The sequence below is a fragment of the Nuphar pumila genome, chromosome 14 (genome assembly GCF_984573655.1).
Source record: "Nuphar pumila chromosome 14, dmNupPumi1.hap1.1, whole genome shotgun sequence".
In the NCBI taxonomy this organism is placed as follows: Eukaryota; Viridiplantae; Streptophyta; class Magnoliopsida; order Nymphaeales; family Nymphaeaceae; genus Nuphar; species Nuphar pumila.
This window is the reverse complement of record NC_143262.1, coordinates 9,587,011-9,609,627: the sequence shown is the minus strand read 5'-3', so window position 1 is coordinate 9,609,627 and position 22,617 is coordinate 9,587,011. Positions and strand designations below refer to the sequence as shown.

General features: G+C 35.8%; 1 pseudogene across 1 annotated transcript; it reads left to right on the top strand.

The window, feature by feature from the left end:
- The first annotated feature begins 2,598 nt into the window (after positions 1–2,598).
- Positions 2,599–7,238, top strand: LOC149816302 (two-component response regulator ORR21-like; annotated as a pseudogene). Its single transcript, XR_016427672.1, has 5 exons — positions 2,599–3,537; positions 4,965–5,117; positions 5,191–5,592; positions 5,721–5,790; positions 6,616–7,238. The product of XR_016427672.1 is annotated as a two-component response regulator ORR21-like (transcript).
- Positions 7,239–22,617: the final 15,379 nt, after the last annotated feature.

The following is a 22,617-nucleotide window of genomic DNA, read 5'->3' as shown; positions in this document are numbered from 1 at the left end:
TATATATTATACTCGGCTCTATGTATTAATCAGACCTTCGAAGAATACGGACCTAGGTCTTAATCGAGTCTTTTTATTTATCATCATACCGGACCCTATAGGTTTGGTACATGTCAAGTCTGGATAAACCTGACCTATTGACACACCCCTAATGGGCAGTGATGTACGTGAAATCATTCACAAGGTTGACGATATTCGGCCAAGTGAACGTGGAGTCCTCTGCTTCACCCAAAACTCAGGCTTCCACAAGGAAAGCACCAACGAAGTCTTAGGGACTTTTGAATCTGTTGCTAGGATGGGCGTTCATGGAGTTTATGCATCTGAAGAAGTGGCAGCTCCCAATTCCGTGATTTAGGGTAAATACAAAGGAGAAAGAGCCTCACTTTCCATCCCCGGTTCAAACGGGGATGAGGCAGGGAGGGGCGGGGAAAAGGGTACGTCCATCCCCGAACAGGGATGGATTTTAACCTTCGTCCCCACCTCCATCCTCGTTTCATACCCTTCATCCTCGGTCCAAACGGGGCAAGGTGGGGCGGGGCCCCGCTTTCCCCCGGTCCACTGCCATCCCTATCCATAGTGTTAGATGTGAAAAAACGCAAAAAAAAAATATTATTTTTGAAGGGGCCTAACATGAAGAGAAAAGGGGCAAAACCAACACATTTCTCTTTATATATATATATATATATATATATATATATATATATATATATATATATATATATATATATATATATATATATATATATATATATATATATGCTCCTTAGGCCTCTTTTTTTGTTAGATCTCATTAGGTTCCTTCAAAAATCATAGTTTTAACTATTTTTTTCATGTCTAACACCGTAGATGTGATCTATAAGTTTTGTTTAGTGGGAACCAACTTTGGGATTGCGGGAATCTTACCTGTATATAGGTTTTTCAAGTGATTCAAAATCAATGGCTATAAAGGTACCAATTTTTTTGAGCAGCATAAAATGATGTTTTTCCTTAAAAAAAAGCATGGTTCAAGAGCCTATTCCCACTAAATAGATCATACTAAACACATCTAATACTTTAAATCTATCATAAAACACAACCTATATGGCAGAATGGAGCAAAACAAAAAATGGGGACTAATATGTTCAGTTCTTTTATATATATATATATATATATATATATATATATATATATATATATATATATATATATATATATATATATATATATATATATATAGAGAGAGAGAGAGAGAGAGAGAGAGAGATTAAAATTTTGGTCTTACATCTCATCCACAAAAGTGAAGCGGCGATCCGTTGTATTTACGTTTTGAGCAGTTGCTTTATACGCGCCGGGACAGGCGACGATGGCCATAAAGACAGAGAGTAAATTTGGATATAAAGTTGCAATCCAAAGACCCAAACCTTCCCATTCCAATAATGACAATGACTTTTACTCCCCCAACCTCTTAAAATAATCACATTGTCCAAAATCCCAATCTCATGTCTCTCCCCCCATCACATTCAACCAACCCGACCCATTCTTTCCAAACTCACTATCACTGAATCGGATATGGCCCCGCTATCATAGATTTGGACCGATCGGCTTGTTCTGGTCATATTCTGAATAAGGATGGTATTCATAGCGTAAGTGGATGGTTACGTCAGACTATCATGATTAGGGTGTCAACAGGTCGGGTTTACTGGGACCCAACCCGTACCAAAGCCTATAGGGTCAGGGTATGGAGGTAATTGAGAAGACCCTATTAAGACTCAAGGCCGAACCCGAAGATCTGATTAATACATAGACCAAGGTACCTGTTTGTGAAGTTTTATACCAGACCCAGGCCAGACACGAGTTCGGATTAAGACCCACATTTTTTCAATATAAAAATGATTAAAAATATTGTTTTATCAGGTATGACGTAGGTCTGGTTCATATAGTTCTTATCAGGTCCAGGTATGATTTCTCTTATGATAGGTTTGATTAGACTCGGGTCTGGACCCGATACCATACCCAAAAATCAGGGCCTGATCTGGTTCTACCTGGGTCTGAGCCAAACCTGATCCGTTGACACCCATAATCATGACTGAGGGATCTGGAGTTCGAATTCCATGTGGATTATGTCTAAACTTGACTATCAAAATACAAATCCATTTCAACCAATGTCCTCATTATCGGTGCAAATGGGCCTGAATCGACCAATGCGTATCATATCAACAAAAAATCAATGGGGTATAAGGTTTATTTTTTAAAAATGATTAAAAATAAAAATTTAATATTTAAATAATATTTTAGTATTTTTGCAACAGATTCGGATTTTATGCCCCATATCCGATTTCTATTTCGGATCTACGGTGATCCGCCCCTTATCCGTCCCGTTCAACTCAAAAGATCACGTAAGGGCAATTTCGTCAACGCGCATGCCGTCAGCAAGAGTCCGGAATAAGGGACGCTTTCGTCATTTAAGCTGCGAATCGGGGTATATCGGGAAACCACGGGTGGCGGAAGCAGCGTTGTGGTCTTTACCGGTAGAATCCAGGGACGGGATCGTCATTGCACTAGAAGCCTTTTTTTTATTATTTTAAATAATGGCGTGCCAACTTAGTTTGCCCTAAGAAGAGTGATCACGAGTGGATCGGAGAGCTCTCGATTTGTGGTAGTCGAGCTCAAGAGCGACGAAATTCCGACTTCCGGGTCGTTGGGGTCTCTCTCTCTCTCGTTCGGTAGAAGGGATGATCGGGAAGTGATCGGAAGGCGTCGAATTTCAGTCGTTGCGCCGGAGATCTAGCCGGAAAACGGACGATAATCGCCGGGACGGAGGAGTACCTAGGTTGGAGGAGGGGGATACTCTGAAACCGAACGGAAGTTGACTATCCGTCTCGCGGCAGGAGATCTACCCGGGAAAAGGCCCGGAATTGTCAGAGAAAGGTTCGGCACAGGCGGTAGTTTTCCGGTTTTCTGTCGGTTTTGGGTCTTCCGTTGGAATCCGTCCTCCGTGGACTCGTGAAGCTTGGCCGATAGGTGATTCGAGATCTGGGAGGTTGCCGGCCGGGAATAGGCGGTCCGGGGGGTGGAAGTCCGGATTTTTTGTGGTCGTTGTATCGGTTGAGTGGATGGAGAGATCGGATCCCGGAATCCGGTTGAGATCGAGGGAGATTGTTAGCGGAGATGGTTGTCTGAGGGGTTTCGGAGGTGAAATCAGGGTTTGGAGGGATGTTTAGGGGGTCGGGGTTGGGTTCTCGGTGCTGGATTTGGGGATGGAAGTGAGGATCTTCCGGCCGAGTGATTTCATTTCCGATAGGATCAAAAGGCGGGAGATTTGATCCATTATCGTCTTTTTTCTTGATCTCGTCAAAGTCGTTCTTTTTTCAGTTTCTGGCATGGCGAGCATGCAGAGGTTGCAGCATTCGTGCCTGACCACGGCCAACAGTTACGGCTCGAGCCGGACGGAAGGGGTGCCGGATCTGTTTCCGGCGGGGCTTAGGGTTTTGGTAGTTGATGATGACACGACGTGTCTGAAGATACTGGAGCAAATGCTCAGGAAATGCATGTATACGGGTAAGTTTCTTATCCCTTTCTTGAATCTTTGTTAGTCTTTTTTTCATTTTTACCTTTCTTCTGATGTTACTGTTACAGTACTTGCTGTATGTTGTGATAGATTGTTTGGTGCTTTTATATTTTCATCCCCGCCTTCAGCCTTTCAGCTAGTTTTGGGTTTTGGGGTATTATTAAAGACGGTTTCGTCCATCGACAGTAGAAACCTTTTAGGACTTGAGACAAGAATGGCTAAGATCTTAGTCTCTTTTGCTTGATTCTTATAGTATTAAGCATCCTTGATTGCGGTTAATCTGGATTTATGGTGGAAATGCGCATGGATTTGTGCTGGAATTGTCTGAACAAATGTAAATTGATGGTTGGGGTTTGTCAAATGCTTTTGACGTTCTTTTTGGAATATCTGTGTCGTGTATTTGTTAGGTTGTTAGATTGTTTTCTTATCTATATTTTCTAGTTGTGAAGCTTGAGAGGTTGTTCAGGTCTTTGTTTGCATGATTAGGTATTAGTTAAATGGTTAACTATGAGGTTCCTCCAGCTAAAGCCGAGTTAGATCTCGTATATATCAATTTTCACCCTCACGTTGATAACTGGTTGCGTGCACAGATGGATTTGGTGTTGTAGGATTGTCAAGATTGGTTTACGGAAAAGTTCTTGGACAACATGGGAGCTAAGGTGTTGATGATATTGCAAGTATGATACCCAAGATGCGAATGAAAATTGAAAACCTCCTCGTGGCCACTTTCTCTGGAAAAATGTGAGAAGGATGTTATGAACTGTGAGACTTATGGTATGAGACTTCCGGTTTAGTCCTGAGGGGGACTATGAGTAGAACATTCTCAGAACGAAATCTGTCTATAGTATGCTTATTAAGTGCCATAATTTTCTCAGGGTATGGGCAATAAAATTAAGTGGCAGGTATCAAGCTATTCAATTCATTTTCGTGTGATATTATTCTTGAAGAGGTGTTTTTTGGAGACTTCTAGGGGCATTCTCAATTTTTGTGTGATATTATTCTTGCTGAGGTATCTTTTGGAGACTTCTAGGGGTATTCTCTGCCTGCCTGAAATAACTTTGCAGGGGCATTTCCTGCCTGAAAAACTGTTTGTGAAATTCCCAGAAGATGCACTAGATTTTTTGTTGTTTTTGCAAAGATTTATGTTGCTGGTTATCAAGTTGATGCCCGAGTCTGCTTGTTGTGTGGTCCTCATCTGGTGCTTTATTTAGTTTATTCGTGTTGAGGCTGCTAGGAAAAATATATTTATTTATTTTATTAGATTTAATGATAAATATTCTGTTTTATATTTTGGTTTTATTATGCATATTGTTGTAGAGTTGTGGAAGAAATCAGCAATATACAGATTATTTGTTACTATTATTTGAAAAAGAACACTACACTGTGATGGTTATGACTGTATACTCTATTCTTGCAGTCACAACATGTAACCGAGCTACAACTGCTCTCTCTCTTCTGCGGGAGAAGAAAGGGGTTTTTGATGTGGTCATAAGCGACGTTCATATGCCTGACATGGATGGTTTTAAACTTCTTGAACTTGTTGGATTGGAAATGGATCTACCTGTAATCAGTAAGTAAAACTGTTTTTTTCATTTTCTGTGTGTTCTCTGTTCTTGTTTTACTAACTTAGCACATGTACTTAGTGATGTCTGCGGATGGGAGAACTAGTGCTGTCATGAGAGGAATCAAACATGGAGCCTGTGACTATCTGATAAAGCCTGTGCGCATAGAAGAACTAAAGAATATCTGGCAGCATGTTATCCGAAAGAAGTGCATTGAGAATAAAGAACACGAGCACTCAGGTAGTTTCGAGGATAATGATAGTCATAAACGAGTGTGTGAAGAGACCGAATATGCATCATCTGTTAACGAAGGTTCAGATGGCAACTGGTAAGTCCACAAAAGGAGGAAAGAATGCAAAGATGATGAAGATGATGGTGAACAAGAAAATGAAGATCCGGCTGCATCAAAGAAGCCTCGTGTGGTTTGGTCAGTAGAGTTGCATCAACAATTTGTTAATGCAGTTAACCAGCTTGGAATTGAGAGTATGCCTTTAATACCATCTTTGTTGGTCTTGTCTCTGTACATTTTACTGGTGGCTGTTTTAAGATGAGATCTGTAATTATTGGTTGGTTGTATGATAAATTTGGCTGTTTGTGTTTGTACATTGCAGAGGCTGTTCCTAAGAGAATCCTGGAATTGATGAATGTTCCTGGTCTGACGAGGGAAAATGTTGCGAGCCATTTACAGCTTTTTCTTCTTTTTTCCCTTTTTAAAATTTGATATATAAGCAAATTCATCTCAGCCGTTAAAGTCTGAATAAATTTTTTCCTTGGCCTTATTTTCAAGCTTCATTGTCAATTTGATCTTCTTGAGGAACTTGTTGCATGTGAAATGGTGCAAGCAGGCTACTTGAATGAGAGATGCCTATAGGCAGGTTTGAGTTAAGGAAACTACATGAGAAAATTGAAGTTGTGAACTTGAATCTTTGGGCATGTGTTTTTGCTTGCAACAATTCTTGTCTTTTCTGACTTCCCACAAACAAGAGATTTCGCTAAGAGGTCTTGAACTAAATCTATTCTCCGTGAACCATGATTCTGCCTTGTGGTCTTTTTGGTGTTGCGTAAATGGTAAATGTAAAATTTTGATTATGTTCACTGGAAATCTGCTTGTTTGCTCGCTATGTAACATGGGTACTTCAAAATGCTTGCATACCCCTTTTGATATTGGTATTCTAAGTGCTGGTGCTGGTGTTTTTTGGGGGCTGCTACACATAGATGTATATTAGATATGTTGTATATTACTAGAGATACTTTATAATTTCTTCGTTTATTCTTCATATTTTGGTGGAGCTCTCCATTTGCATTAAATATGCTTATATATGATGCTTGTCTGTGTATAAAAAATATGACCCAGCAACACCCTTGCACCTTCTTTTTGGAAAAAACTGTGTACGGGAACCCATGTCTGGTGGCATAATTTGTTAGATAAATCATGTCAATTTAGCACTGGATCGTGTGTATATATCAATCAACATGTTGATTGATGATATCCATGATGGTTGTACTTTTGCAGAAATTCAGGCTTTATTTGAAGAGGCTTAGTGGTGTGGGTCAGAATCAAGGTGCAATCTGTAGTTCCTTTGGTGGACCTGTAGAATCAAGTGGCAAACTGGGTCCAATGGCAAATATCAGTATCCAAGCATTGGCAGCTTCTGGTCAAATTGGGCCACAGACTTTTGCTGCATTGCATGCTGAGTTCCTTGGTCGTCACACAGGCACTTTGGTCATGCCAGCCATGGACCAGTCTACTCTTATACAAGCAGCACTTCATGGATCCAAAGGCAATCCTGTTGAAAGGGGTGCAACATTTGCTCAACCTTTGATTAAGTCTCAATCCAGTCTACCAAATCAGTTTCCACAAGCCAATATATCTATTGATGATATTCCATCTAGCTACTAAACATGGCAACAGCCCCTTGGAGCAACAGCTTCTTCCAACAGCATTGGAGGGTTAAATTCCCATGGAGGGAGCATGTTGGTGCAGCTACATCAGCATCAACAACAGCAGCAGCAGCAGCCATTGCAGTTGGAATCCGGGCATGCGCTTAATGTGCAGCCATCTTGTCTTGTGGCACCTACGTCATGTAGATCACGTTTGTAAGCTTTTCTGCCATTCAATTATTTTTTAAGAGGATGCACATCAAAACCGGTTAATGCCAACTCTCATCGTGAGATTCAAACTAGATTATAGGTACAATCGTTTGTACCAAACATAAATCTCTCTCCCTCTCTATATATATATGTTCATTTTTTTACCATTTAAGTTTTAAAATGGCATATATAAAACATTTTTTTTTTCATCTTTTAATGGTACCTAAAATTTACTCTATTTTTTTTCATTTTTCATTTTTTTGCTAGATGGGTGAATAAACAAGATAAGACAATCTTCTATCTTGTGATTTTTATTTGCTTTATTTTTTTTAGTTGTACACTTGTATGTTTCAAATTAAACATATAATAAGCAACATAAAATGGTTTTATTTGCTTCCTTATTTTTAGTTGCATGTTTTAAATTAAAATTTAGTATAAATTGTTTTAAATATATACATATTACCACTACTTGTTGACCTATTTTGTCATAAAAGTATTAATCGAAACATGATGTATCTTGGTCCGGCAAAGTGGATGGGCTGTTAAACTATGCTAGTACGTACGAAAGAAGTGAACTATAAATATGTGAACTTTCATAAGGACGAAACTTTTTGTGCTTTTTTTTTCTAGCAAATTGACTATGTAGAAGTGTTCAAATACGGTTCATTTGTTAGAAATTGATATTTATTTATTTTTTTGGCATTTATTTATTTATAACCTGAAGAAACCACACTCAGGCTAAGAGACATAGTCTCCATCTCATCTGCAAAAAATTTTGAAGCTTGGACCTAGGGATGGCAGTGGGGGGGGGGGGGGGGTGGAACAGGGCCCCACCCTGTCTAGCCCCATTTGGATCGGGGATGGAGGGCATGAAATGGGGATGAAGGTGGGTATGGAGGTTAAAATCAAAACCTGTGCAGGGATGGACTTACGCTTTCTCCCGCCCTGCCCCATCACCCTCCCGATCCCCGCCTTGCCCTGCCCTGCCCTGCCCTGCCCTGCCCCATCCCAAATCCTTCTTTAGGGATGGCAATGGACCTAGGGGAAACAGGGCCCTGCCCTACTTGGATCGGGGATGGGGGACATGAAACAGGAATGGAGGTGGGAATGAAAGTTAAAATCAAAACCCGTGTGGCGATGGATGCGGGGATGAAGGGCAGAATTTTGAGACGGGACAGGGGTGGAGACCTTATCCCCTGCCTCTGCCCTGGTCCACTGCCATCCATGGTCTATGTTGGGCGTCATTAAAAACTGACACTTGGATCATATAAAAAAAATGCTATTTAGTGTTAGCGTTTATCAATGGCTTTGGACGAACCTTGTCCTATACTTAATGGGGCATATGATATGACATAGGTGGACACTTTGGATTATTTAATATCGTAGATAGAGATTGGAGTCACACCTGCACATAACACTATAATATAAAAATAAAAAAAATACCAAGAGGAAACAATAATAATGTAGCCTCAAAGGAGTTTGGCTTAGTGGGATGAGGCCTTGGCCGCTAGGCAGGCGGTCTAGGTTCAAATCCCATGAGTGTCATACCTTGTGCAAGACGAAGCATGGTGACTCCCCTGAGGCAAGGGTAAGCTCACAGAGTTTTACGCTGCCAGGACAGCGAACCTAACCTAAGTACGTCAGGCAAAGACAACATGGTTAGGTCTCTGATCTTCAGGGCAGTTTCTCCGTGTAATTATAAAAAAAAAAGCACTAATATATATTAGTGGTCCTGGTGCACCAGAAAAAAGATGCTAATCCAGTGTAAGATTCCCAAGCCATGGCAACGATGATGAATAAAAAGGAAAAAAAAAAATCCTGTTTGAGGAGTCTTCTCCCTGCTGCCTCTCTTCCTCCATTGTGTAATGTGTATAAACATGAGATAATTTATAAAAGCCATTAACTTATCGACCATTTACAAAAAAAAAGGCCAACATTTCAGTTATTATCCATAGTGACAAACATTTTTTTAGCAAAATCTTGTTTTTCAAAAACTCTTGAGAAATTGATTTTTTTTTCATAAAATCGTGTTTTTTTTTGGCAAAATCTTGGCAATAAAAAAATAAATTTAAAAATATAAAAAATATTAATAAAATTTATTTTAAAATGTTCGCACTTGTGGAGGGGTGACAACCAATTTTCCGATAACGGTTGGGTTACATCAAGGATCTGCTTTAAGCCCTTTCCTATTTGCGATAGTGATGGATGAGCTTACGAGATCAATTCAAGAAAATGTATCGTGGTGTATGTTGTTTGCTGATGATATTGTTTTGATTGATGAGTCTAGAGCTGGGGTTAATGCTAAGTTAGAATTATGGAGACAGACATTGGAAGCTAGAGGTTTTAAGTTGAGTAAGAGTAAGACTGAATATATGGAATGTCGGTTTAGTAAGCAACGAAGTAGTGATGGGAGTGTAGTGAAGCTTGGAGAGCAAGAAATACCGGTGAATGATTATTTCAAATATTTGGGATCCATCATTCAAAAGTATGGAGAAATTGATAGAGATGTAAATCATAGGATAAAGGTTGGGTGGATGAAATGGAAAAGTGCAACTGGAGTGTTGTGCGATCGTAGAATGCCATTGCGGTTGAAGGGAAAGTTTTATAGGATGACTATTAGACCCGCTTTACTATATGGTACGGAATGTTGGGCTGCCAAGAGACATCATATTCAAAAAATGAGTGTAGCTGAGATGCACATGCTTAGATGGATGTGTGAAAATACAATAAAAGATAAGATTCGGAACGAGGAGATACGTAAGAAGGTAGGTGTTGCACCCATTGAAAATAAGATGCGAGAGAATCGTTTACGGTGGTTTGGACATATTCGGCGAAGGCCTAATGATGCTCCAGTTAGAAGGTTGGAGAAATGGGAAAATAGATTAGTTAAAAGAGGTCGGGGTAGGCCTAGGAAGACTTGGATGGAGATGATCAGAAAGGATATGAATGCTTTGAACCTCACCGAGGACATGGCATTGGATAGAAATGATTTGAGGAAAAGGATTCATGTGGAAGACCCAAAATGAATTTCTTTTTTGGTTCATATCGCTGACCCCAATTGTTTTGGGATGAAGGCGTAGTTGTTGTTGTTGCTGTTTGTTGTATTTTAAAAATAAAAATACATTGTTTTTTCACAATAAATATCCGTTTAAAACATAAATATTGTGTTTAAATTGCGGTATATTATCGTGAGATTTTCATAAATCTCGTTATATTTGTCACTATGTTATTATCTACTTTATTTAAGTATATTTCAATTTCCTACCTGAGGACCTGAGGTATAAAATGACATTTTTGGTTTATGGATTAAATGACTCATGTTATATCACATCATATGATATTTCTGTTAAAGAAATGGACAATGATGGCCTTTCAGTCACTTTTTTCAACTAAATAAAGGTCAACTGACTAATTTTAGGATTGCGTCCTTCAAATCTTACTACTACTTAAAGATATAAGAGGGGCATTTGTGGGCCAAAATAATTGGCTTTAGAAACTTTTTTAAAATTACATGAAAGTTTCATTGAGTCAAATGTCATTCTTGAATTTCAAAGATATTGTGTCACGATGCCCCCTTAAACAAAGAGAGAGAGAGAGAGAGAGTAAATTTTATCTAGACAAAAACGTTAGAGAGAGAAAGAGAGACTAGAAAAGCATAACAAAGTTATGTGCTATATATATATATATATATAAATATATATATATATATATATATATATATATATATATATATATATATAGAGAGAGAGAGAGAGAGAGAGAGAGAGAGAGAGATTTACCAAAAAGTTAAAGTGGGAGAAAGAGAACAAAATAGGTATTATTCTTTTTCTTAAATTTTATACGTATGAAATAAATTTTTGGATCGTATGAACAATCTCTTGATTGAATTGAAGGTTTTTTTTATTTTCATTGTCCCGTCCGTGAGGGTTAGGCGGACACTACCAGAACAACACCCGTGCTGTGCGGTGGAGGGATTCGATCCTGGGCCTGTTAGCTTGACACAGGACCCGCTTACCACAAGGGATATACCACTTCGGTGGTGAGGACGAGCTGTTGATCTGGTATAACTAATAAAAGCGGCATGCAATATCTGGAATGATGGGCAGCGTTTTGTAAATAGCTGATAAAATAGATTGCATTTTTGTAAATTACTTTTTAAAATGAGGAAAAAGGGTTCAAAAAGATGATATAGCTGCAGGTGTCATGAACTTCTAGGAACCTCAGAAGTTTTTATTCCCACGTTCCCCAAGGGCTCTGACCATCTGGTAAGGGCGGTTGGTGAAGGTCACCAAGTTGACGAGATATCATGAGCTCAAAATTCACAGGGAATGTCTCTTGCCACATAGCCAAAGTTGAACTTTTTACTAGGGACCTACCAACTTGCAGTCAGGGGTGGGGAGGAGTAAAATAAAGAAAAAAAAGAGAAAGATTGTGCCTTTCAATTCAAGTGTTCAATTGAATTAAGAATGGTTGAACCATCAACTACTCATTTAAGGCTCAAGCATGTATATAAGGCCTCAAACGGCTACCCAAACAAGCCTCATGGACTCATTCACCTTCTTAATGTGCCAAAGACATTGAGGCTAACCTTTAAAACTAGGTGTAGTTTAAAAATGTCCTTTGATTGGTCAACCATCAAACCATTTTGAAAAACAAAAACTTTTTAAGAGGTATAGGGTCAAACCAAACCACTTCAACGGGGTTTGGCATAGTGAGATTGTAAAACCCATAAATTTTTTATATCTTACGAGAAATAACATTGAATTAAGGCTAAAATATTATTTGAGATTAAGATGAGAATTAATTTATAATTTGAACATTTATTAGGATTTAGAATAATTTTTTAGTGAATAATTTATTCTAAATCAGGATTTTGAGTTTTAATCGGGTTTGAATTTGAATTCAGATTTAATAAATACGTCTCAAATATTATAATTAGATTTGAATGATTCAAATCTAAATTAAGACTTAATTGAATGCTAATTTAAGTTTAAAGAATACAATAAATTATATTTTTATTGAAATTAAATCTATGATTTTAAATTTAGATCAGAAGTAATACATATGATTTTTTTGGAAATTTTTAATAAATAAACAACAACTTTTATGAGAAAGAAGTGTAAAAATATAAATTAGCCAAAGAGAAATTATAAGAGATATCGTATGAAAACTTAAAGTTGATTCTAGTTGATTTTTATAAAATTCGCATTCAGAATCGAATTTATGAAAAAGATCAAAATTTAATAAAATAACTGACAAATTTTACCAAAATAAAGTCGAATAAGATTTCAGACAAATTTAAGATAACTCGATATGTATGTAATGTAAATTCAATAAATTTGAATTTAGTTTCATGAGTTTGAAATCTAATATACAAAAATAAAATAAAATACTCAAAATGACATTGGGTTCTACTGACTTTGGTAGACATCGCTTTCGAAGTTCATTTATGAGAAAACATTATTTTTAGAAAATAAATTACACAGTCTAGTTAATGCTGATTCGCATGGAGTATAGAGTTTATAGGACTTAGACAAAATTTTCTAAGTGTAAGAAACACCCCTACACGCCCAAGGGTCTCATCGACCCTATTAAGTTTTATTTTTTCAGATTTTTTTAAATTTGAATTAACCTCTTAAAAATATTTAAAATAAATAATTTAAATACATAGAAATTCAAAATTTTATAGATAAAATCTATTTACATTTAAGCCTAATTTAGTGTCATTTAATGTCATTTCATCTAATTTTATATTTGAATTTAATTAAGCATGAAATTAGAATTTAATCATAAATAAAAAATTTTATATGGATTTGGACCTTAAATTAAGTAGTGGATTTAACTAATGATATTTGAATCAAGCCCAATTAAGTTGGATATAATTCATAACATTTAGATCAATTTAGAGATATATTAGATTGGATATAACTCAAAATATTTTGAATCATATATCATTGGATTGGACCCATAGGGTCAGACACTCCAAAAAATATCATTATTATTTGATAAAAATTTGACTGATGAGTAGCTTATCTTTTAAATCAAAGTCAACCTTGACATTCCTCATTTTGAGGGCTTCAAAATCGGCTATTTACACGGCTAAATTGATGTTGATTTAAGCATTTTATCATCAACTGAAGTTCATGTCTAATTGTAGGTAAAAAATTAATATTCTTCAACGTCGACTAAATTTTCTTTTCAATCCGTGTGCATATGATTAAATACAAGACCATCACGATGATCTATGTTTTGAGGGCTATCGAATTGACTATTTAAACATCAAATTCTGATAAGACTTTGGGTCTGTAGGCCTCCCGAAAGATTACTATGCCACTAGAGCCCAGCCAAGGTAAGAAGTCCTTACTTTTACTCTCTAGTTTAGTTAATTTCAAAATTTAATAAGTTAGGACCTATAATTTATTTAGTTATTTTATTAATAAAATATATTAATAGATATTAACCTCTTATATTGAAAATGAGACTCTTGTCTAAGCCCATCTATAAATAGAGGTCCTCATAAGGGGGATTATTAATGTTGGTTCTCTCTCCCTCTCTTATTCTCATTAGAATTCTTTATTTTTTTTTCTTCTTCTTTCTTTCTTTCTTGAATCTTTTTCAGCAGTCATTGAAGCTCCTCTATGATTTAAAGATAGGAGACGAAGGCCAATTTACGTTTGAGAACCTCATTAAGGTAGGGAGTTCTATACTGTACATGTAATCCAAAATTTGTGGGTATGAATTTCTTTGATTTTTCATAAATATAGACCCTAATCCATGCCTTTGACACATGGGTTCGGGCTAGGACTGTCTAATCATGTGATTGAAAGGGGTTTTCGGAAGAAAACCTCTCTAAAAATTATTTTCTCTCAAAATCAATTTTCTCAAAAAATAAAATCATAAAAACCATAAAATATACATGTTACTTGATTGTTTTTCTGAATATTTTGATTTGGGTTAGTAGATTATGATAATATTGATGTTTTGTAAAAATTTGAATGATTTTTGTGGTCATTTTCATGAGAAAATATATGTTTTATAATTCGGGTTTCTCAAAAATTTCTTCGGTAGCGTATTTCTAGCCTAACACCCGACCGATAAATGACTCATATCTCCTTCGTCCGGAGTAGTTTTAATAAGTGATTTATTGTGTTGGAAAGCTAACAAAATTTTACATCTACTGTAAAATTTTGGGCTTTGTTCATAGATTGAGCACAAATCTGTGATAGTTAGAACAAAAAAGTGAAGGTCTGCACTAAAATATTCGTAACTCCCTCATATTGCATGAGTTTTTATGAACGTTTTGTGACATCAAAAAGCTGTCAAAATTTTCTACAAACTGAGAAATTTTTGATCTATCCACCATATAAATTTTTTTTTATAGCCTCTATAACAGTCAGACATAGTTAGGATTTTCGCAAATTCAGGATTGGGTTGAGAATCGATCCCTGAATGTAGGATTTTAGATGTTCTTGCTAAAGAAAGGTGATCTAAGCATCTAGAGAAGATCATTTTAGGTTTAGTATGATTGAATAGTTTATCATTACATAAATATTTCATGTTTCATGATTATTTAGGGTTTTCTATGATTCTTGCATAGATATAAGCATGTATGTTATATTTTTGATGGATTTATGATTTTTGAATGGTGTATTCTCTTGTTTTAGCAAAGATTAGCCTGAATCTCTTCAAGTATGCATTATATGATGATGTTACCATGTTTAGAGCATCAAAATTTGTGATAGTATGAGTTTCTATCTTAAATCTTGTTCTTTCTTGATGAATCTTGAATGAGTTTAAATCTTGTTTTTCATGTCCTCATTTTTTATCCCAACCTGTTTCAGAAAAAATCAATATCTTAGTGAAAACAAATCTAATAAATTTGAATAAAATTAATGAATTATTCTACGCATCGAGGGCTTGAATTTAGAGTCTTATTTGGCTTCATTTGGATAGGTATTGAGGCCGAAACGTCTCTTGTAACAGAGTACATATTTTTTGCCATGTCCACAGAATTGTTTTGACCCACAGTTTTGATGGTTGTAAAGAGCCAACGAAGAGTGATCAAAATAAATCAAGAAAAAACTGGGTGAATGATAACATATATAAGATGATTCTCTAAAAAGGGTTTTGTGAAAAGATATATTTGTAGATTTGAAGAAATTTTCTAAACTGAGAAAAATTTCTGCAGATAACAGGGTCGGTCTTATATTTTCTCTGAATAGGGTTTAGTTCCAGAATGTTCCTAATTTTATTGTAATGGATTTTTCAGTTCTGTTTCTTGGTCTGTTTTCCTGAGATATAGGGGCATTCATAGTAAAATTAGGATGGTGCCATTCAATGTCTGTAATTTTTGGTGGATTTTTTAAAAATAGGTTAACAGAGATTTGAGTTTGCACAATATGACATGTATGAATGCTTAATTGTATTTTTCATTATACAACATGATTATGAAAGTTTATCTTGAATTTTGCACTGATATACATGCAAACTCAATGTATTTATGTTATTCTTAATTTATAACCATTCATATGACATGCATGTTAATGAACATTGAATATCATAAGGCATGAACAATATAAAGTAAATTGTTACATATGTTGTTGCTTGTTTAAACATGATCATGAATTGCATGTGGTAGCAACCTTTATGTATGCATGTTGGTATATAACATAATGATAATGATGATGATGTGAATGTATGGATACATGCCAAGTTATGAGAGCTTATCATAATGTTTATGTATATGTGCATATATTTGTCAAGTAAAAAATATGAGTAGGTTATTGAATGCAATATTCTAAATTTGCATCCATTGGATCCAAAGTGGCCAAATCATATTTTATGAATCCAGTTATGATGTTGCATGAAAGACATTAATGTAAATAAGTGAAACCATAACACTAAATCAATGACTTACAAGGAGGGGGCAAGCGGTACTCATGGCTTCGTAAAAATATGTTTTGAGTACGAAAGGTTGCTCCTCTCCACCCATGAAGATAGAGAAAACCTCTGCAATAGACTGCAGCGTAGAGGGTAGAAAACTCATAAGTGAAAGTCTGATGCATCAGGTTGGTGGTGTTGGGAGTCTCTCTCGCTCTTGTCGTCTTGCACTCGAATTGGTGAAAGGTACCCAGTAAGGCCAAAGTTACCCCTGTATAAAAATATTTCTGCATCATGACCCTGATCTAGGTATATGCCTGTGTTTGTACCCACAGGGCTAAGAAGCGAAACTTAAATATATGTACATTAAATAAGCATGACATGCATCATATAAGAAAGAAAATATAATTAAAGATAAGAATCAACTCATGTATATGAAGGGCTTTTGCATTGGTAAGTGCATGCATTTTTAACTGTTCATGCATTTGTTCTTATTTAAATTCAATGAATGATGGATAAATGTTCACTTTTACAATTGTATGCTTATTTGAAATAATTTTAATACTTGTTGAACCTTTTTGTATTCGAATTGTTAAATACATGAAAGTCTAAAGAAATCCCTGCTTATGAAATTTAGATTACTTTTTTAGTATAGTTTGACCCTACTGAGACATATTTTGTCTTACCCCATAAATTGTTAATATTTTTTTTTCGGGAAGTGAGTGAATTCAGAGTCATACCTTTCTCAAACCTCCGAGGTTAATGAATAAGAGCATATGAGTTGCTCGGGACTCTAATATATAAATTGATTTAATTATTGATTTTTATTATTAATGATGGACATATGAGAACATTTATTTCAATTATAGATGTTTAAATTTTTAAATTCAAATGCATGTTTGAATGCAAATATAAATGAAAAGTAATGCGCCAAGTTTTATTTTCGATCGATTTTCCCGCTGTAATTTCATAAAAGAATTTTTAAAAAAAATCCATAATTTTCGGGAATTAAAATTTGGGGTGTTACACGGATGAGACCTAGGTTGCTAGGCATGTGGTCTAGGTTCAAATCCCATTGGGGTGTCACCCCTTATGCAAGCCGAAGCATGGCGACTCTCTGGAGGCAGGGGGTAAGCCCACAAAGTTTTATGCTACTAAGAGTGATTGTAAGTATGACAAGCAAATCCAATGCAACTATGTATCTTATCCTAGGGGTGGTGTCTCCATGTAAATATGAAAAAAAAGACTGGATCAAACCGAGCCAAATTTAAATCTAAGTTCAAATCCAAGTCCAAAGTTCAATTGACAAGCCCCTTGAGGGCCTGCGATCGTAAGTATGACAAACATCCAATGTGGCTAAGTATCTATTCTTGGGGGTGGTTTCTCTGTGAAAATATAAAAAAAAGCTCTTTGAGGGCTTTGCCCTCTAAGTAAACTCTATACATTTTAAACCCAATTTGTTTCTAAAAAATGTTCAAAGTATACCTAAATATATTTCATAAAGTAGATTTTTTCTCTAAAATCGATTTCTTAAATTATTAAATAAAGAGAGAGTTATTTAGCCAAAGATCTTGGTTTAAAAGGCTATTTTTTATCTGAACTATAAGAATCCACCATTTTGATCAAAATTATAACAAGAAAAAATATGAAATTATTCATGAAAGTCATATGGATTAATGAAGGTACCTTTTGGGCTTGAGTATTCACTTAGTGTGAACAAGATTGAGACAGTCTCAGAAACTAAGTAGCTAATTAAGCTTTAAACTTAGTTCCTATTGTAATGCCCCAAATTTATATCGAAAAATTTTTGAGACTTTTTTTTAAAAGCCAGCAGAAGGGTTATACAAGCCATTGGCAAACCCGATAAAAACTTGGGTGGGTTACAATCAAACCATAACACTTGAAATATAGTTTTAAACAAACCATTCATTAATTTAAAATGTCTAATAATAATAAAATCATGGTCTAAACACATTATTAAAATGTTTAAAATGCACATGATTCAAAACAAAAGCCAAGTATTTGGAAAGAGAACTATGACATCCGTCTTGACACCACCACAAGCGTACCACATCACCAACTTACTCATTGCCTGAAAAAATGGTAAAAATAGAGGGTCAAACCGTGCCCCATTAGGTAACACTCTACTATATAAACAAAAAAATAAATTCTAAATACACAAAACATGCAACAGATATATCAGTCAAGCACATGTCACTAAACCAGATTACGTGCATATACATATGAGCATACAGGTAACTAAACAAACATTAACTTACTCTTTGATTCAGTACCTACATTCAAACTCATTAGCAAGAAAGATCGTGCACCATTGTATACATTCATTTCATACATCTCAATATATAATATGTGAATCATGTGAACCCGATTAACTTCATCTCTAATGCATTGTTTCTCTTTTCTCACCCTGTAAGGGTACGCTCCCAGGGACTCATCTTCGATCTAACCAATCCGATGGAACGTTTATTATGCCATATATTTTATTAACCCCATGGACTCAAAAAGATCTGCAAACACCCACTAAATCAATCAACTATCGAGAGACATTACAATGGTCTAGGGAATCAATTTCTACTCTTCTGAGTCATGGAGTTACCTACCTAGGCCTTATCAGGTAGTCCTGGTTTCATACACCATGGATGAGAAACTAGAGAGATGCCTTGCTCTCTAAATTAATTATTTATTTTCTCGGTCGTATATACCGCCTATCCTCTCTAAAGTAAACAGATGGTTTGAACGAGTTAATTAATGTTGCTTAATTAGATTCATCAGTCAATTCAAGTGCCTCAACACCAAGGGCTCTCTAGCTTGAGCCTTCACTCAAGATGCTCTCACAACCAACTTAAGATAAATCTTAACACATTCAAAACCAGGCTCTTGGGAACCTATCCCTGCTTCAGAATATCCTTGAGTCCTGACTCACAGTAACATACTATCCTCGTGAGTACTCTTTAGTCATACCTCCCTTGAGGTCTAAGTGTGTGAACATTTATAACAATTATTATGGGATGAAACACAAAATCACTGCAATGTTTCCATAGAACCCATGTTCACTCACGAGCCATGTGCACATAAGGCCGCTCATAACCCACAATATATCCCTCATGATATGCATGCACCACTTAACATAATGCATGATGCCCCCGCCATGACATAAACGATTTATGCATCCATCTTTCCACTCAACATTATATATGATTCAACTCATTATGCATATATATCACATCATGTAAGCATGACATTCATCATGACCATCATGAGTAAACACTTATCATGCTGTCACACATCAAATTCATAAAATTCTTATATTGCACACTAATCCACAAACTAACCATGTACATGAAAGCATGATATACATTGAATTACATAGGCTCAGAATTCATTATTCAGAAACAGTAAACAATAGAAATCACTCTGCTATCGTAGGCTCTATCATGGTTCACAAAAAGCTTATACAAACAACAAAAAATTATGTGTAATACATTAATGTGTTTTCTAACATCTTTAATTTATAGATCTGAGAAACCTCTTATATTTTTACAGTAGAAATTCCCAGACTGAAACTGGTTTTCCTGTCAACAAACACAGATGCAAAATTCTGCTCTATGAAGAAATAATGATTTAGAACCTTATTCAAAGGCCTATAATTTTCTCAATTTTTTGATATTATACTTATATGTTATCATTCAAAAGAATCTATTCTTGTAGCAAAACCCCATACCATTATTTTAATATTATTCTGGACTGGACCCTTGTCAGGGAATTACATAGGTCCTGATTTTCTGCAAGTAATAGATTTCATCAACTTGGATAAAGTTCTGGTACTTATTGGCAAGAGTTACCTTTTTTTTATTTTTTATAGATTTAATAGGTTGTCTTACAATACATATCAAAAAATCAGCAGAAAACTCCATAAATCGAATTTACTAAATTTTTCATGGTAGCATCTATCAGATTCAGTTATGTACACAGGTTAGTTTTCCTGGTTCAGCTACAAAATCTATAACCCTCAAACGATGGGCTTTCTGACCATGCCGTATTTACTAGAATTTAATTTACATGTTTACATGACCCACACAAAAGGATTTTGTCAGAATCAAATTCATTTGAGCGTTATGACTTTTCTACCCGACGTTGTTTAGTTATAAAAAATAAAAATATCACATAGTTATTTTCTAAATTAAAGCATTTACATGAAAACACTTATGACTACATCTAACATGAATTTCTAAGCATGATGCACACGTAATTAAGCAAACTTGGTGTGGTAACATGGAATAAAAATCAATACATGCTTTCATACATAATCAAAATCATGTTTTTGCCAATATCTAAATCTCATATTTGGAAAAACACTTTTTTCATAAACCATCATGGAATTTAATAAAACCATAACCAAAACTGATTTGCATCTAATCTACAATAGTACACATTTTTCCTGAAAACCGATTTTGGTAAAACTCTGAATCAAATATTGTTTTCAAAAAAATTCATATTTTTGAAACATATCAGGATGTATGTCAAGTACAGACATTTAAAACCTCTCTAATACATGATCTATAGCTAGTTGATTCGATGGATCTCGATTTTGCATTCTCTACATACCCAAAATTCATTTTTGAGCCTATATGATAAAGGTACCTAGTTGATTCGATGACCCGTATGGGCACAAGCCTTCTTCTCCCATGTCTTCTTGCCAATAGCAGCCCCTAGCTGCTGGTCCACCCTCCAAGGTGTGGATATGAAGGGAGATTTTCAGTTTATTGATATTGTTTTGAGATTTCTCAGAAAAAATCCTAAAGTTTGAATTTATCGTGATATCTTCCCACGAGTAGAAAATCCTGGCACAGAGATTTGTTTGATTGCTTCTCAAGAATTGTTCACTTTATCAGGTTGTGGACAACTGGCAGGTATTTTGGAATATGTTGGTATATAAATGGTTCGGATTCAGGTCCGATGTAGCGAATATCAAATCCTAAGATTCAGATTCAGATTCAGATGAGAAAAAACTAATACCAAATCCAAAAAATACATGTCATTGGATTCAGATATCCATTGGATTCACTAATGAAATCTTTATACCGAATCTGAATCCTATTCTAATCGAATTCAGTTTTCTTAACACCAACAGGGGGTTCCGCTTGTCTGGTAGGAGCAGTTTGTGCCCGTCACCTTGTGTTGGGACGTTGCAAGTTCAAAACTCAATGGTACGGTTGTATAACTGGTGGGGTCTCCCTAAGCCCAGCTTGCCTATAAAAAAAATCAGTTTTCTTCACTGAATCCGACTAATTGGATTCAAAATGAGGTCGGTTATCCGTTGAGTATTCATTTTCAGTGGGCATTGTAAGATTTTACAACAGGTCTTCCTCAATAAATTCGTGATCAGAGATCCACCAAAACATGACCAAGTTAATGATTTTGCTAACATATTTAATGCCATTAATTGTAAAAACCTTGAAGTTCTTGAACCAGGTTGCATTTATATATCATAAACATGACCTCAAATTGCATCGGGTTTTCACAGTACTGTCACCAGTCAAAGATGGCAAATTATTTCCACTACACACTTCTCGTGCCAAACTGACTTGGCTACCAGTGGCCAGGTTCTGACTGGGCTCCAACTCGACAAGTTTGGATATGGACCCACCTAGGGGTGTATGCGGGTCGGACTTTCACCGGACCAAGATTCGACTTTGAGGTACTGGTAGGACTGGGGTACAACCGGGCCATACCCTAGTCCTATAAGGATTACATAAAATAGAACCATACCTGGTAAGATTAATACTTTTTTTTAAATGTTCTATACATTGAAAATTTGTGGATCTTAATCAGAACTCGGGTTGGAGTTGGGTCTGTTATAAGATTTCATAAGCCATACCTGGCTTCATATATTATTTAGACCCTTTGGGTCTGAAGTGAATCCTTAATTAATTGGCAATTAAAAAAAAGTTGAGTGTGGGGTGCTTATATATATATATATATATATATATATATATATATATATATATATATAGAGAGAGAGAGAGAGAGAGAGAGAGAGAGAGAGACTTGGTTAGGGTTAACCGAATCCACTTTTGAATAGAAATGAACCTCAGTGTGATTGACTTCACCTGACACAAAGGGAGCCATGTTCAAGCGTTGCACTGGAATCAGTGTGGTGCGTTGCCATGTCAGAAGAGTCCATGTTACATAGCTTGTATATAAGAGGATGCAGAACATGAGCTAAATGAACCTCAGTGCGGTGGGTTTTTCCCTTTGCTTTTCAATCTTTAGGTTGCTCATCATCCATATGCTGTTTCTGTGGTACCTAGGGCATAAAATGTACCAGTTTGAAGGTAAATCATGCATAGCTTTATAAAAGGCCCTCACTTTTAGTTGTTATCATTTGCTTATGTCTTCACTAAATCTACCAAGTTTAAATATTTTTGTTTGTTTATTTTTTTCATACTAGGTGCATTTTTTGGTTTTCATGAAACTCATATCATGCAGTGACCATTAATCTATTATTGTAGGATG